The sequence below is a fragment of the Mycteria americana genome, chromosome 2 (genome assembly GCF_035582795.1).
Source record: "Mycteria americana isolate JAX WOST 10 ecotype Jacksonville Zoo and Gardens chromosome 2, USCA_MyAme_1.0, whole genome shotgun sequence".
In the NCBI taxonomy this organism is placed as follows: Eukaryota; Metazoa; Chordata; class Aves; order Ciconiiformes; family Ciconiidae; genus Mycteria; species Mycteria americana.
In genome coordinates, this window is record NC_134366.1 from 165,716,581 (window position 1) to 165,733,380 (window position 16,800).

Here is a 16,800-nt window from a genome sequence, read left to right on the forward strand (position 1 = left end):
CCCTTCTGCTTCACCAGGCTATGCACAAGCAGCTCCACTTATAGGACACAGACACTGTGCATCTGTTCCCTTTCCGTCTGGGACAACCTTGAGACTGGGACCCAGCATTAGCTTGCTTTGGGATGTTCTGTAACAAAAGGGTTTTGAGTATAATTGAGGGGTTTTGCTAGTATAATTTAAAACCAGAAGTGAAGCTCTCCTGGAGAGACAAACCGGCAGGGTAAGGGAAGCTACCATCCACCCTGGCATCATTTCACACTAAGCCCTTTTCACTGCTTACTCTAATGCTGTGGCTCTTCAGCATTTTGATTCTGGTAAGATAGAAAGGATGCTAAACTGCAGAAAAATGCAGTCATCTATGGAAGGAATTGAATTTCTTTTAGGTCCTTACACCTTCTTTGCTACTTGAATGGTTTATTAGATTAGTTGCATGTCTTTAGGCTTTGTTTTCTTTCTTAAATACCCCCTCTCCTCAAACACCTTTCTCCCATAGTGTATTAGTTAGCAGCTTCCCGTGGTGGATGTTGGTATTGAGGAAATTAGCGGAGGAGGGACTAATGAGGCTGAAACCAGTAACTGTTCAGAGAAGAAGTGCTTTTATGACAGCAGATTGGATGCTTCAGATCTCATGGTCCAAATCTACAATTAGCAATAGACTTCTTATGTGACCAGAAATTCACTGAGGTTACCTTCCTATTTCTATGATGCTTCCCCTCGCACATGTTTTTTCTTTCTCATCCACTTTGGTGTACACATTTTATGGGTAAGGCTGTCAAGGGCCACCACAGAGATAGCCACATTTGAAATAGGGAATGAGAGGTCATCACAGCACTGAGGCTGAGCTCAATCTATGTGATTCAGGAACACGCACATCCTAACACTGTGTTAGAAAAAGGAGAGGAGACCAAAGTGCAGATAAATTTCCTACTTCAGGTATATAGAATGTTTCTGTACTGCATCCATTGCAATAAGTCTATATTGACTGAGGCCTGAAAAAACTATCTTCATAATATCAAAGTTCAATGTCTTCTTGATTAATTCAGGGCTGTATTACCTTCACAAAGTAATTTGTGAAAGACTGTTTAAACTGTTATCTGAAGACTTAAAGTTTCTGCACTGTTAAAACTAAACTAGTTACCTTTTTTTTAAAAAAAAAGTTTATTTTTAGAAAAAAAACAAATCAAAAACCTTTCCCTGACTACTTAGTTTCTTAGCCATGAATGAGGTAAAACTAAAGTTATTATTCATGAAATGACCATTTATATAAGAAAGATGTTTTTATCCAAACTTTCTTCTTGTGAGTATTAAATAGCTTTTTATATATTATTCATTCTGACAGCTCAGGCCCATGGGATTCTTTCTTACCTGATATGGACCTTAAATAGACATTTAGCCATTATGACAGTTCATTGGTCTGGAAGAGGGAACAGGTTAAGGTATCCTTTTTACAGCAGCATATCACTACAGCAATATCTTTTGGTACCAATCTGGTCTCACACATTATTAAAACCAGTGGTTTGGGAAATTGGAGGTTGAAGAAAAAGTTTTTTATGGATTATGAGTTTTTTCTGCTTCTCTGGGTAGGACTCATTTTACCTAAGTTTAATTACCTAACAGTTAGGTGTCCAGCCTCCTTACAGAATCTGTGAAGGAGAGAAACATTAGACAACAATTCACCTCATCTCTCTCAAACCCATTTTAGGATGTGCCTGTTGATCTACAAATAATAGAAGAACCAAAAGGAATAGTTTATACCAGATGCTTACTTTTTCAGATAGACGTAGACCAGTCCATACCATGTTTTTCATCTATCTTTTGGACATCCCTGCATTTTTTGGACTTCTCTGATGAGAGAAGTAGTTTGATATAAAAAATTCTTCCAATTAAGTGATCATTTTGGAGAGAATTTTTTTACAGTACATTAAAACAAAAAAAATGCAATATACGTTAGGAGTGCCAAATCTGATGGTCTGATAGTGATGAGACTACTGCAGCTCCATGCCCCCAGGTCCACTCAGGAGCAAGACTGAGCATGTGTTCCCAGTAAGCATACCTAAACAGAGCATGTGTATACAACGCATGTGAATACACATTGAATGCTCTTTTGATCATTGTGATTCACATGATCTTTTGGACTTCCAAAAGATATTCAATAAAAAGCCAAAGAAAGGCATTGAGGAAAGTCACCAAATACTGTTACCAAAATTAAGCTGCTGTGGTATAAAATGGAAGTTCCTTGTATGGTGGAATAATTTGTTAATTGCTAGGAAAAGGGGGATAGCAGTAAGCAATCAGACTTACAGTATAGGTAGGTCATCAGTGGAGTTGCCCAGTGTCTGTCCTGGGAAAGGGATGTAAATAATGAGTCAATAAAGTTTGCTGATGATACTAAGTAATTTATGGTAGGAAGGACAGGGCACCTGATGGCTTCTGGAAGCTATTACAACACTGAATAACTAAGCAATAAAATGACAGATGACATTCAATGTAGATACATTTAAAGTGATGCTCAAGCAGTAATACAGTCCAAACTTTACATAGAAAATGATTGGTTTTGAGTAGACTCTTATCACCCAGGAACAAGACTTGGGGTTACAGCATATAATTCTGTGAAAATATTAGCTTAATGATAAGCAGTTTCAACAAAGCAAACTGAATATTCAGAATTGAAAAAAAAAAAAAAAAAGAACATAATTATGCCACTGTATAGGTCCACAGTGTGTCCACATCTTCCGTAGGTATGATATTCTCATCCCTCCCCACTTTTTATCTCAAAAAAAAAAAAAAAAGTAGAAATAGAGAGTTTTAGAAAAGCAATAAGGGTGATCAAAGTGTGGAACAGGTTCTGCACTCATATGTAGGGTAGGTTTTTTCAGCCTGCAAACAGACAGTCCAGGAGGATATTAATGAGACCTGTAAACCACAGGTGTCCTAAAGAAGATGGACGGGGATCAGCTGTTTGTTGTTTTTTCCAGTACGAAACCAGAGCACCTAATGGAAATGAACCTAAAGGAAAATAACAAGTGCCAAATTGAAAATAAATTAAAAAGAGCAGCTGTTATACAGGATGAAGAATCTGCCCAGGCTGCTGTTTACAAGGACAGCTGTCTGTTTCTGGAAGTTACTGAGTCATAAGCTGCTGGAGGCAGGGAGAGTATTTTTGGGAAGTATTAGTATTTGCTGCCTGATACCACCTCCCAGATATTCACTGTTGGTCACTGGCAGAGATGGAATAGTGGAATAACTGTATCTCAGTTCTGACACAATATTGCTATTTTTATATGATTATCATCAGATCCAATGTCCTGCATGCTGTGGTTAAGTGTAGAGCACAAAGACGTTGTTTTTTCTTTGGAGACAATGCATTAGAGTGATTTAAAAATAGATGAAGTATCCAAAAAGCTTACTTGAAAAGACTTTAGAATACACTGAGAAGCTTCAAAAATTATCAACATGTATGGATAGTTTGAGGGTGCTAAATCGTTAAGCTTTCTTTGCAGTATTTTCTTCCCATTCAGAAAAAAAAAAATCTGTTACTTAACAAAGCAGAAGTACTGAAAATAATGAGAGATTCATATAAATGAAACAGGTTTCTCCAGTGTTCTGTGAAGTGAATAAGATTTGGTGCATTAAATTACCACGTGCCAGTTGTGCTTCTGCAGTTGTTGGTAAGGACTCAATTCAGTCAACTGAATGTAAGTACTTAGCGCTATTTGAAATGGCTCATGATATCTGAGACACCCTCAAGGGTCTGGCAGATACAACACAAAAGTTAAGTCAGACCCTTCTGGAGTAGGAGCCTGAAAGAGACAAAGACTGTGGCACAGCAAATGTCACTAGACACCAACGTTTAACTGCAAAGTAACTGTCTGTGTACCTGCACCTAAGTCATCCCTTATGAGGTGATGTGACTTAGCCTAAAACATCGGTGAAACAATGCTATCTCCCTTTTTACTTCATGAATTAAGAACATGCAAATAGACAGTCACTCATGTTCGGTTTTCTCCACTTCTTTTAAGCTGCTACATTGGTCATATGTCCAAATAAAAAAATCACAAAATGAAGTCCAGGCTTATTGTCCATTACCAACCAACTTTGTCACTCCTCCTTTTTCATTCTTTTTCTACATAACATCTGATTCTACTTTTGTAATGTGATAGAATGTGCACAATCCATTTGTTAGGCAAAGGGGTTATAGGTCTGTATCAGTTCTTTAATGAAGCATACAGGCACAAACATTAATTTTTTATTTGCTAATAGAGATATATCTCAGTAGAATAACAACTTCAAAGAATCAAACGATAATGACAACTTATCTTTAATTAAGCATTTCACCAAATGGAATAGCAGGGAAAAGAGTCTTAGGGAGCCATAATTAACTTTAATGAGACTGAGCGTCTGAACTCTACTCCACCCAGGCAGCAGCAGCAAGATGCAACTGTGTCACTGCCAACAATGAAGGTGTAAAAATAGAACATAGTCATTATTCTTCTGAAGTGAACCAAATTTTATTGTTGTCTCCCCCCCGCCCCCCTTCACCAATGAAGCATTGTTGGGTTACATGCTAACATGTTAACAACGTACAGCCATTGCAGGCCCAGTCATGGAGGTGACACATTTTCCTGGCCAAGGATGAACCTTCTGAACAAAAGTTTTTCAGGGAGAAAAATCTTGAGAGGAACCAGTTGCTGGGTATCTTACCTTTCTGCCTCACATACGCTACATGCTGTAACTGGTCCAGTGGAGATACGATGGAAATCTGTCATCACTACGCTGTCAATCCAAGGGACCTTCACTTCCTTTTTCCTAAAATTGTGAATGGCCACTGAATAGGGCTGCCAGCCATTCCAGAAGGCACACCGATTTTTCTGCCAACACAGCATCTGCAGGTGCAGGGGATCAGTATCTTCCCAATGAGAAATAATGTGAAAATTAGAACCAGTGTTTACACTGACATCTGCAACCGTAGCGACATTTTTTAACCCATACTCATACTGCATCCAACTGAGATGACTCACATAAGGACAGATCGGAGAGGAGCGATGTGGGTAGGAATGGGAAAAATCCTTCTTGGTTCTTATGTATTAGTTCACTTCCCTCTGTGAAAGATGGATACCAAAATTCACAAGCCATTCCCGTTGCCGTTAAGGACTGTGCAAGGACAAAATAATACCATACATAGTGGGAAATACAAATGTGACTTGAAGAGCATACTTTGGAGCAGGTTGAGGTTAGATAAAGTACCATATTATCCTCCAATAACATCCATATGTGTTAGAGTACAGTGATAGTAATGCATTCACTGTCTTATTTTCTTAATCCTCTTGCTTGTGGAGCTGTGGCGTGGGTGGAAATCAAGATTAAAAGATAGGAGTTTAGATAACTGTGCATAGCTAAGCCCTGAAAATATTAATTCTTGTCTTTGAACTGTGCTAGTCATGGTGGGGAGTAAATTAATGCAGGATTAGAAACATTATTTTATACAAGATGTGATACAGGGCCAAATTGAAGAGCCCTATTCCCTGTTAATTAAACTACACAGTTCATATTGTTCAAAAATACTGATTTAAGGAGCAGAACTGCAAATTAGAAAATATTTTGGTCTGCTTATATTTAATTTTAATTAACTGGAGACATACTAATTTGACAAGTGTTTCAAAACACAGAACTTGTAAAGGGACAGTTGAAGGTTATGCTTCATCTGTAGGCTATATTTTAAGTACAACTACATTAAAAAAAATCTTAAATACATACTCCAGCCTCACAACATAAGACATTTAAAACACTTTACTGTAGGCTTTTTATCAAACAAATGTTTTTGCTTGGCATAAAATTATTGGCTAAATATTTCTGAACTTCACCACTACATACTTCGATGAACATAATTGATCATTTCATTTTGTTTCAGTCTGAATTCTAGAAACAACACCCATGCAGAGGAATACAGCTCACCTAACAGCAGCATTCTAGGGAGGGGCATCCCATGCTAAGCTGAGTGTCTAACATAAAATATAACTCAGTCTTCAGAGGTAAAAATCTCACTTCAGTGAGGAAAGAGGAAGCCTAAGTGATTAACTTAAGATTTAAGCATTTGAGATTTTTCAGCAATAAACTGAAAAAATAAAAATTCAGGTGAATCCCACTTTTTAGGTTACTGTTACCAATTTTGTTCAGGCAAATAACTGTCTACATTATATGTGCTTGCTGAAGAACCAACGGAGTGATTCATTTCATGTTAGATTTTCTGCAGAATTCAGTGGGTTTGGATCTCCTTGGATTTGAAAGTGTAGATATTTCTGTTCTGGAAATCTAAGCTCCTGTTTCTGTATCATACTGGAATATCAGTATCTCCTAAGTATTAAATGTATGTTATGAATAGTAGAAAACATAAAATTGTAGATGAGGTATTGGACAACTTAAGTAGTTGAGTATGATGCCTTGGTATCTTCAATATCTAGGTGAGAAATATGAAGATAAAGATTTTCTTCTTATTTCTCTCTTACATTTATTAACAGCCAATTTTCCTTCCATTTGATTTGCTTCCTGTATGGGTATCTGTTGCTCTCCTTTCCTTCAACAATAGTACTTAAAATCATGAATTATTCCCCATTACTTGTGCTTCTCAGGTTGATACTTCTGCTCTGGAGAAAAGGACTTCTCCCATAGTAAGACTCTGCTTCCCTAAGATTTTAAACGAATCTTTAGAAATAGGTTGGGCCACTTGTCTCTGGGAGGATCACCTTCTCTTCTATGGGTTGCAGCATCATGACTGAGAACTCATTCTAGGATAAAAATGATCTTCAAGATATGTGTGAGAGAGAGACAGTAGAAGAAAGGCAACATCTCAGTCTGGTCAGTCTCACACACAGCTGTGAGAAAGGAAAGGCCACGGGCTTAATGAAATATCCAGCTAGTAGTTGAGTATGGTGATGAAAGGAATGGGAATACGAAATGATAAGTTACCTGAGAATGCTGCTGCTAAAAGAGGACCTGCTTGTGAATTTTGGAAAGTTTTCTGGAGTGTCATTTCTGCTTTTCCATTGTACAATCAAATCAAGTGAACATCTGCGTATTGGGAAACAATCATATTTTTGTACTCTTGGAAGTCACCACATTTTTATTACTTCAGGGTGAATTGCTTGCCCTTTTTAATGCCATATGTTGTGCTTAATATCACAGTGTTCAGATACTGATAATTGTTCCCTGAGCAAGGAGATCCCTGAACTTTTCTGTAGGGAATTTAATTTTTTAAATGCAATTCTTTGAGCAGCCATGTGATTAAGATTAGGGAACGGATCTTGTAAAAAAACGACAAAGTCTTCATCTGAAGACAAAGTTTACTTTCCACAGAATTTTCCAGATAATTTTGCTCTCTAAGGAATCACTTTTAGTTAAACACAACAGCACACACAATCCTTTTCACAATGAGCACTAAATTAAACTCTTTTTAAATACATAAGGCCAGTAGTACAATGATACAAAAGTGTGCAAAAATTATTAACTTCACTAAGTGATGTCAAGTCTTCTTGGAGAACAACTCTTAGATGGAGATATGACTACAGATTTGATCAAGGTCTGATAGCTGTTACAGGAGGTGAAGTCTTCAAACCTTTCTCACAGTCTTTTGAAGTAGAATCTCTTGATCAAGTTAGTGGAGCCAAGGAGCTGGAAAAGCCATGTCTCTTGACAGTAAACCAGAACTGGGAAAGCAAAAATAGAGTAGGAGGTTTAGAAGATGAGAAAGAGCTGCAGATGAACTATAATAGGAAAAAGAGTAGACTTAGCAGCTCTGTCTCATCCCAGTGCCAGCTGTAACTATTTCTCTGCTAATAGGAACAACAGAGTTGTATTGTGGACAACACCAGGGATATACGAGGAACGGGCATTTCCTTCAGCTTCTGAATCTCCGTGCAGTGTGCTGACCTTGGCTGGATGCCAGGGTCCCACCAAAGCCACTCTATCACTCCCCTTTGTCAGCTGGACAGGGGAGAGAAAAATATAACGAAAAGCTCGTGGGTTGAGATAAGTACAGGGAGAGATCATCCACCAATTACCATCACGGGCAAAACAGACTCGACTTGGGGAAAAAAATTAATTTAATTTATTACCAATCAAATCAGAGTAGAATAATGAAAAATAAAACAAAATCTTAAAAACACCTTCCCCCCAGCTCTCCCTTCTTCCCAGGCCTAACTTTACTCCCAATTTTCTCTGCCTCCTCCCCCTGAGCGGCACAGGTGATGGGAACGGGGGTTGCTGTCAGTTCATCACATGCTGTTTCTGCTGCTCCTTCCTCCTCAGGGGGAGGACTCCTCACACTCTTCCCCTGCTCTAGTGTGGGGTCCCTCCCACAGGAGACAGTCCTCCACAAACTTCTCCAATGTGAGTCCTTCCCACGGGCTGCAGTTCTTCGCAAACTGCTCCAGCGTGGGTCTCCCTCGGGATCACAAGTCCTGCCAGCAAACCTGCTCCAGCGTGGGCTCCTCTCTCCATGCGTCCACAGGTCCTGCCAGGAGCCTACTCCAGCACGGGCTTCCCATGGGGTCACAGCCTCCTTCGGGCATCCACCTGCTCCAGCGTGGGGTCCTCCACAGGCTGCAGGTAGATATCTGCTCCACCATTAACCTCCATGGGCTGCAGTGGGACAGCCTGCCTCACCATGGTCTTCACCAGGGGCTGCAGGAGAATCTCTGCTCCGGCACCTGGAGCACCTCCTCCCCCTCCTTCTTCACTGACCTTGGTGTCTGCAGGGCTGTTTCTCTCACATATTCTCACTTCTCTCTCCGGCTGCTGTTGCACAGGTTTTTTTCCCCTTTCTTAAATATGTTATCCCAGAGGCGCTACCGCTGTCACTGATGGGCTCGGCCTTGGCTAGCAGCGGGTCCGTCTTGGAGCCAGCTGGCATTGACTCCCCCCATATCTATCAGATATAGGGGAAGCTTCTAGCCACCCCTGTAGCCCCCCCGCTACCAAAACCTTGCCACACAAACCCAATACACTGAGTTGCCCAGAGATTTTCACATAATCTTCTAAGGCTTCCAGGATGTCCCTCAGAAGATATCCCTGCCTTATTTTTCATATCTTGAATAAGTGGAAAACTGTCGTGGTGAGAGCCTTTACAATTCATGACAGGTGTGGAGTGTAGTATTTGTCTATGCTTGGGTTTATTTTGGAAAAAAATCCCCAAAACACCTATTTTTCACTAAAATATTCTAGATCAGCTTTTATAAATTCATGCACATGTGCATGCTCTGACTCCGAAACAATGATTTTTTTTCTGGTGTGACCATAACTAAATGTTGAAAATGGCTTATACTACATCAGAATAAGAACAGATTGGCATAATCTGGAATGAATGTGCCATTATTAGTGAACGTTAATCTTATAAAAAATTAATTTTTATGTGTTAAAAAGCTATGAATTTCTCAGTGGAGTTCTGTTTGGATACCTAAGCACTGGCCCTGGGAATGTTAGGCCTACATCTACAGTATCAAGATGTGTCTGTGGACATGCCATGTCCATAATTCTAGAGTAGTTTACTTTCAAGACGAATGGCTGCATACAAACTGGCTGTTGGGGAAGATATGGCCTGTGATAGCTCTTGCTTCATGCCTCGGAATTGTTGAAATGTGGCTAGCTAGTGAGGTCTAAATGGCATCAGGCTTAGCAGTGTAGATGATTGCCTGCCACTGCCCTGGCACTGCTTAATACACTGGTATAGACACAGCTTTAGAGAGCTCAGGTCCTAATACCATGTACCTAGTGGTTTCTCTGATGTCCTGACTTAGAGTGCTGAACTGGGCTATGACTAGGGATAATTCCTTAGAATCACCAGTAGCTGAGAAGACTATGTTCCCATATAAAATTTTTCACACTGTTTTAATGTATCTATCTAGTAGGCTGCCCAAGTTAGGACTAAGCTCACACGGTTCCCTATATAATCAACAGAGAGAAAAGCACCTCCACAGACTGATTTGGGGAATGCAAACTAGGCCATGCTCTGTGTTGCCCTCTAGAGGAGCCAATCTTTTAAGGAAAGAAAAACAGGCCTCCTGACCAGGGATTCTTTTTTCTCACTGAATTGCACAAAAGTGACTGGTTGCCATTGGCAACTCTGCAATCATGACATCATGATTGAGTCTGCCACCCTCACTCAAAGTAAAAAGAACACCTTTTGGCACTTAAACGAGCCTCTGAGTCACTCAGAATCAGATTCACATCTCTGAAAGAACCTATTGGTAAGAGAATCTATCTTACCGGGATGGTGACAGCTGCTCTGTAGTCTCTAAAATGCATAAATGCCAGGATCCCCATAGTGGCATTGCTATGATTTGGGGCATCTGCCTGCACACAACTTATGAACTGCAATTTGATTTCAATGAACCATCTGTATTCCTGTTTGTTCCTATGCCTTGTACTCCTTATGTGGAAAAGAGGAAGCATAGTAATTACAGCTCTGTCTTAAAATTACCTCTTTTAAAAAGCTATTATTTAGTGAAGGTTGGTCTAGTCCAGGAAGAGCCACATTCATTATTAGAGCTATGGGATTTCCATAGAGAAGGATAAAGAAAATCAATATTAAAAGTAAGAATCATACTTGTACTCTCCATTACTCAATGCAGTTTATTCTTACCTGCTGTAGGCAAATATTTTTTTACAAAAAGTGGCAGACCACATATGGGATCTAAAGTTAGGTGTCAAGTTAAACTTTGGCAGATAGTGTGAGTGCCCATATAGCAGGGAATTATATATGAATAATGCAGGTGTATGCCGCAGCGTAGTTATAGATGAGAGCTGAACCCACTGATGGGTAAGAGCTATGGTCGTGAATAGTGGCTGTTAAAGAGTGATGTTGTGTTTGTCTTGGAGATCCATGGCCATGGCTATGCAGCCCAGATTGATAAGGTAATTGAACTCTGGTAGCAATTCCCCCAGGTTTTGACCTCAGCCTCAACTCCCTCATGTTGTCCAGCAACTTTTGACTGATGTAAGAAGAGATGTTAATCACATTGCCAACTTCTTCCAGGGTCAGCCCCACTTCCTGACCAACAAACACCCTTGAGACATTTATTCATCTCCACCTGCCCTTCAGAGAGCCACTGGATAATGAAGTGGCCTTTCTTAATTTCCTCCAAACCTTCAGAGAATTTGCTGAAGAAATTCAGGTGGAAGGCTGATAACAACCTGGAGCCTTTGGAAAACCACTAGAAAGCATTGACTCTAAAATGTTCACTTCATTGACTTTCACTGGGAGCAGAGTGAGTCACAGGTAAAGAGATGATGATGAATAGTCACTAAAGAAAAAGTATTAGTGTTGAAGTGCATGTAACACTGGAAGAGGACACAGGACAGATGCAGAAAGGACCTGTGTGAGACCTGGAGAAGCTGAGCAGCAGTATAAGTGGTGACAGCAGAAGCAGGAGCACAAAGCCAGAAGCAATAAGAAAAGACAACTAGGAAAAAAAGACATGCAAAGAAGGAGCTGGAAGAGGTAGTTTTTACATTGTGAATCTCCCTTATCAGAACTGGCAAGCAGAGAGATTTCAATGTTATATTTTGATAGCTAGATCAGAACTGTATCAAATGCAACAATTAAACTCCTCATTCAACTTAGCTACCTGGGGAGAGAGAAGATGACATCAAATAACTAATGCCCCACAGGTAACAGTCAAGAGGAGAATAACTTTGAATTGACAAATGAATGATGCAATGTACCAGGCCAGAGGAGAGAGAGATTTCATAATCAATGACTGCCAATATCAAAATTGCCAGTCATTGGTTATGAGAAGGATTGGAATAAGGAGCAAAGAAGACAAAAGAAAATAGGTAAACACTCAAAGTGAAGGCCATTTTCTTGATCTGATATTAGTTTAGTTGTGTGCTATTATTTCACATGAAATATCTACTGAAAGCAATCTAATTTACAGAATAGTTTCAAAAAAAAAGGTATCAGAGGCAGTGGATTCCTGTATTGTTCAAAGAATAAAACCAACTTCAAAAGGAAGGCAGTAAGCTTTCAAAAAGATGAGAAAGCGGACAGTGATATACAGAGTGCACAAGAATGAGGAGGAAGGAAAGAAAGAGTGATCTTTATGGCTAGAATTTGCTTCCAGCTCCAGACATAATTCATGAAAAGAGGAAAGATGTTCCTGAGAGAAATGTAGGTCCATATATGAGATATTGTATAACAAGTTGCAGTTGAAAGGAACTTCAAGCAGATATTTTCAATGTTAAACTTAAATCCCTTGGGAAAAAATGGAGAAAAAAGGAGAGGAGGAAGGCATTTTATTCATTATAATGGACAGGATTGTACACATAAAACCCTTCAGAGCACTGTAAATATTTAAGCAGCTGCAATGAAAAACTTTAATATTATCTGAGAATGAAAGCATATTTCTGGAATCACATATCTTTGAGTCTCTGACCAGAATAAAACTTGAGCTTTTTCATTCTAACCCTCTGCACAACAGGCTTTCAAATCTTCCCCATCATCTACCCCCATTCCTTTACAATTTCCATTTCTCCTTCACTGAGCAGGTAACTAGTAGTGGGTTTGAGTGGTTAAAACTAAATTCTCCATTCCCATAGAATTCATGTCAGTTGGAACAGGGATTTTAGCAAATCAGATAATGTCAGGGCAATGTTTGTAAAGGGCTTTTTAAATATAAGACTCTTATTGTGGTTGAATTTGCCCCCAGGAGTCTCAATTGTATTCTGTCATTGAACTCTGAGACCAAATTACTTCTTGCTTCTATGCCTCAGTTTCCAATTTTAAGCTTCTGAAAATAGCTTAATTATTGCATGTATTTTCCCTGCCTTATCAAAGTTTAAAAACAGAATGGGAAGATACTGGGCAGGATACTACATTATCCAGCAGCTCTCAGAAAGGCAGGTGGATATGAAAAAATGTCTCAGATGTATTTATGTGGGTAAAAAACCTAGTTATTCTAATTCCCTCACCAGAAAGAATCATTATATCATTATGGTTCTGTTTCATCATCTTTAATTCAAAAGAATAAATAAATAAATAGTCCACCAGCAAAGGAATTTAATACTACTCTAGAATGCTTCCATGAGCCAGAGCTGGATTAAACCATAATTTTTGGCCCAGGAAAATACACCTGAGGCAAAAATATCTTAGGCTTGTGACAATATCACTATTTCATCTCCTGTTAAGGAAAAAGGAAAGTTCTCATGTTCTCTGTTTTAGAGAAAAGCTTGAGAATAGGAACAGGTTGTATCCCATACGATGAAGTCCATACAGTTTTACAGACAGTCCATTTCTCCAGGAGAGGACAAAAAGAAGTAAAGGGAGAAACACCCTTGCCTCAGAGGCATTGCCATGGTCAGTTAGATCACCACCGTTTGGAAGACAGTGGTTTGGGATGGGACAAACCACTACTTCACTGGAATGGAAACCTTGGGGAAATCCAATGCACAGTCTACGGAGGGGTCTAGATTTCCAGCAATTAGCTCTGTCATGAGTAGCCGTGCCATTGTTTCCCTCTTCAGCTACAGAGAGAAAAAATAAGCTGCATCTGTGGCCGTGTGCTACTGTGTTTCACCAGGATCCTAATGTCCAAACTGCCCGAATCAAGGACTGCCAAGGCTCCCACCTGGCATGTGAGACAGCTTCTCCTTCCTGGGGGACGGGGCACATGCACTTGAAAGTTTGTTGTATGTCCCAGGGATGTAGTCTGGATGTCTCTGCGGTGTGGACCAGGACCTCAGAAGTCAGATGTGTCTATCAGGCTCCTGTGATCTACAATGTAGCCTTGCTTGACAGAGTTGACAAGTGATGGCCCCAGTCAGATCCCAAAGACTGCTGTTCAGTGCTCTCAGTAGTCCTACATATGGCTTCATGCATGTAGAGCACAGTATTTCTGGATGTTCAGTGCAACTATATCTCTAGGGAACAGTACTTTAAACAGAGATACTGTAGGGAAGGAAGAATGAAAAGACTGGATCAGCCTTTGGGTTTCTTTTCACTTTTGTTGAATCCTAAATAGGGTGTTAACATGATGAAAAATCAGAACCCAATAGTTAAAAAAAAAAGGACAATGTTCTCTCAAAAGAGAACAAATAAGCAGATCATTTCCTTCAGCACAATGAAAACATTACTTGTGTCAGCCTACCAAATTTCTGTCTCTAACCACACTGAAACCAATCCTTTAAAAGTCACACCTTCTTTTGATTGCAATGTTAAAATTACAAAATTGTTACCAAGCTAGATAAAGGAATAATAAGGACCAGAAACACTATTCACTGTAACAGAGTAAGGCTGTGGCATGCTCAAATTCAGGTAATATCTTAGAAATTTCCAAAAGCATTTGTCAATCCACAAGGCATCACATCAATGTCAAATATTAAATCTCAGACAATTTAAGATATCAATCTAGCACCAGATTTCAGAGTGTTTAGTGGACCAAAGAAAAGATTTTAGTACAAATGCTCAGGGAGCCAAACCACCTTTTCTGAAACCCATGCATGTATCCAAAAGCAGGTATAGAGCTGTTATTTCAAATAACTTGTGAAAATGGGGCAGGCATAGATAATTTACCTGGCCTAAGAGTGGAAACTTGAAATGAGGCTAATCCATAGCAGCAGCAGAAACCCATAGGAGCACCAGAATGCAAAAGAAGATTTAGGGAACAGTGCAGGAAATACCCTATAGATGCCTGTCATAAATAATATTTTGCAATTTTTTAATGCTAAAACCTGACTAAAAAGCATGTTATATGAAGAAAGCAAACAGTAATTTCAAGGAAATAATTTTACGTGAATATGAATTATATTTATGCATATAAAAATAACACAACCAGCCATCCTGCTTTTTGCAGTTTAGACCATGAGGAGATGCAAAGACAGGCGTCAGAAACAGCTCAGTGTTAGAGACTTCAGTTGTGAGCCCAGTACAAATAGTACCTCAGCTCTGTATCAGAGAAAACAGCAATATAGCAAGCAAGCAAAGTTACATTAATATTATGTCATGACCAATAATAAAATTACATTGGTAATGCAAATTCCAATTAGAATACCAAAGAAAGGATGAAGGCTAAAATTTCTGCTGATTCTATTGACATACAGCTAATTTACAATAAAGCTTGTGGATGCATCAGTTTACCAGCACTAAATCTGAGACAGGGTATTTAGGCAGAAATAGAAAAAAAAGGAAAAAGGAAAAATACTTAGCCCAAACAATGCATTATGAAATTTTGCAACAGAGCTGCTAACTGGCTACTAGGAAAGTTCTACCTGTCTTCCAGGGGTGCTGTAGATTACTCTTCACTCAGTGCGATATCTACTTGGAATAATGTTCCAAAGTAGATTAACAGAAGAAAATAAGTCTTTTTAGCATCATTAATGGGTCCACAAGCTGGATAAGCAAAAAGGTATCTACTGAAAGGCCAAGGAGACGGCACATTTCCATAGACTGAAAGAACTAAAATGAGCCCACTGCCAAAGCCTCACATTGAAGAAGAATTACTCAAGGCAAAATTGGGGTCCCTGGGACCAGAGACATGCATTGGCAAAAGCTAATCATTGAAAGCTGTTTCATTAGGAGGGCAATTGCCTCACCACATCTTGGATATTAATGATAGATGTATGTAGCTGAGCAGGTCATATGGAATCAGACCTGTGATAAAGAGTGTCTGTGTGGCCTGCAAGAAGCTTTTCCAGAGTTGCAGATGACAACACCAATGTTCAGAACTGAAAACAGTAGTGGGAAGGTGTGGCAGATCACATCAATTGCCTTGTCCATCTGCTAGGAATAGCAGGGTAGTGAAGCTACAATTACAGCAGAATAACATTGCTTTCTTAGTTACTGTAGCATGATATTCAGGACCATGGCTCACGCCCCAAGAGCTGTATCCTGACCCTGGACAAGGAATAGGCAATGAAGCAGAGTCATACCTAACGATAAAAAAATTCAAACCTTTCTGTCAACATCTTTTTGAGCTGCCTACACTGTCTGAGTTTTTTAGGTGATGCTCAGACAAGGAGGAAATATGGATATTGTTACCTTCACACAATTCAGTGTGTAGTGAGGACCTAGAAAGCAGCAATGCCAACAGTAACTGCTTCTGTGTAATGGGCAAGCAACACTGCATGGTGATGTAGTGAGGCAAAGTCTAGGCGACCATCACATGTGGCCTTCCTATCAGGTCCGCTCTCACTGGCAGGAGGAAGACACCAGCCACTTGAAAAGGGATGTGTGCGGTCAGGGAGAAGTTCAACTAGAACATTCACATGCAAATCAACTATACCCCAAATAGGAATATTTTCCAAAAAGTCACATCTTCTTTGCTACCCACCATCTTTGCTACCCAACAGTTCATGCTGTTGAAATGCAAAAACTACAGGCTGAATAGAGAGGGCTGGAGATGTGTAAAGGTTCTGCCCAAAGCAATGAGGAGGACAAAAACAAATTTTACTTCTGTGCAAACTCTAGCTCCTCCAGTAGCTTTCATGATTGTCTCCAGCTTTCATAAAAGCTATGAAAAGCAGGGAAAGCAGAAGGAAAAGATAATATCCAGGTACTGTGCACCCAACAGACCACAGAACAAAGCAGAAGCAAATGTTTTGACTAATTACTTCTTTCACCGTTTCAGTATTGCAAGCTGTTACTCCGGTTTCTGCAAAGTAAGCAATTTGTCTGACAGTGACAGAACAGCCATCACAGACAAAGCAACGAGGCTTTTCCACCAGGCCTGCTATCCCAGCCTGTTTTATTTCAGGCAGCAAACTGCAGTTTACTGGCAGGCAGTTTGTACAATTTACCCAGCAATGAGAATTCAC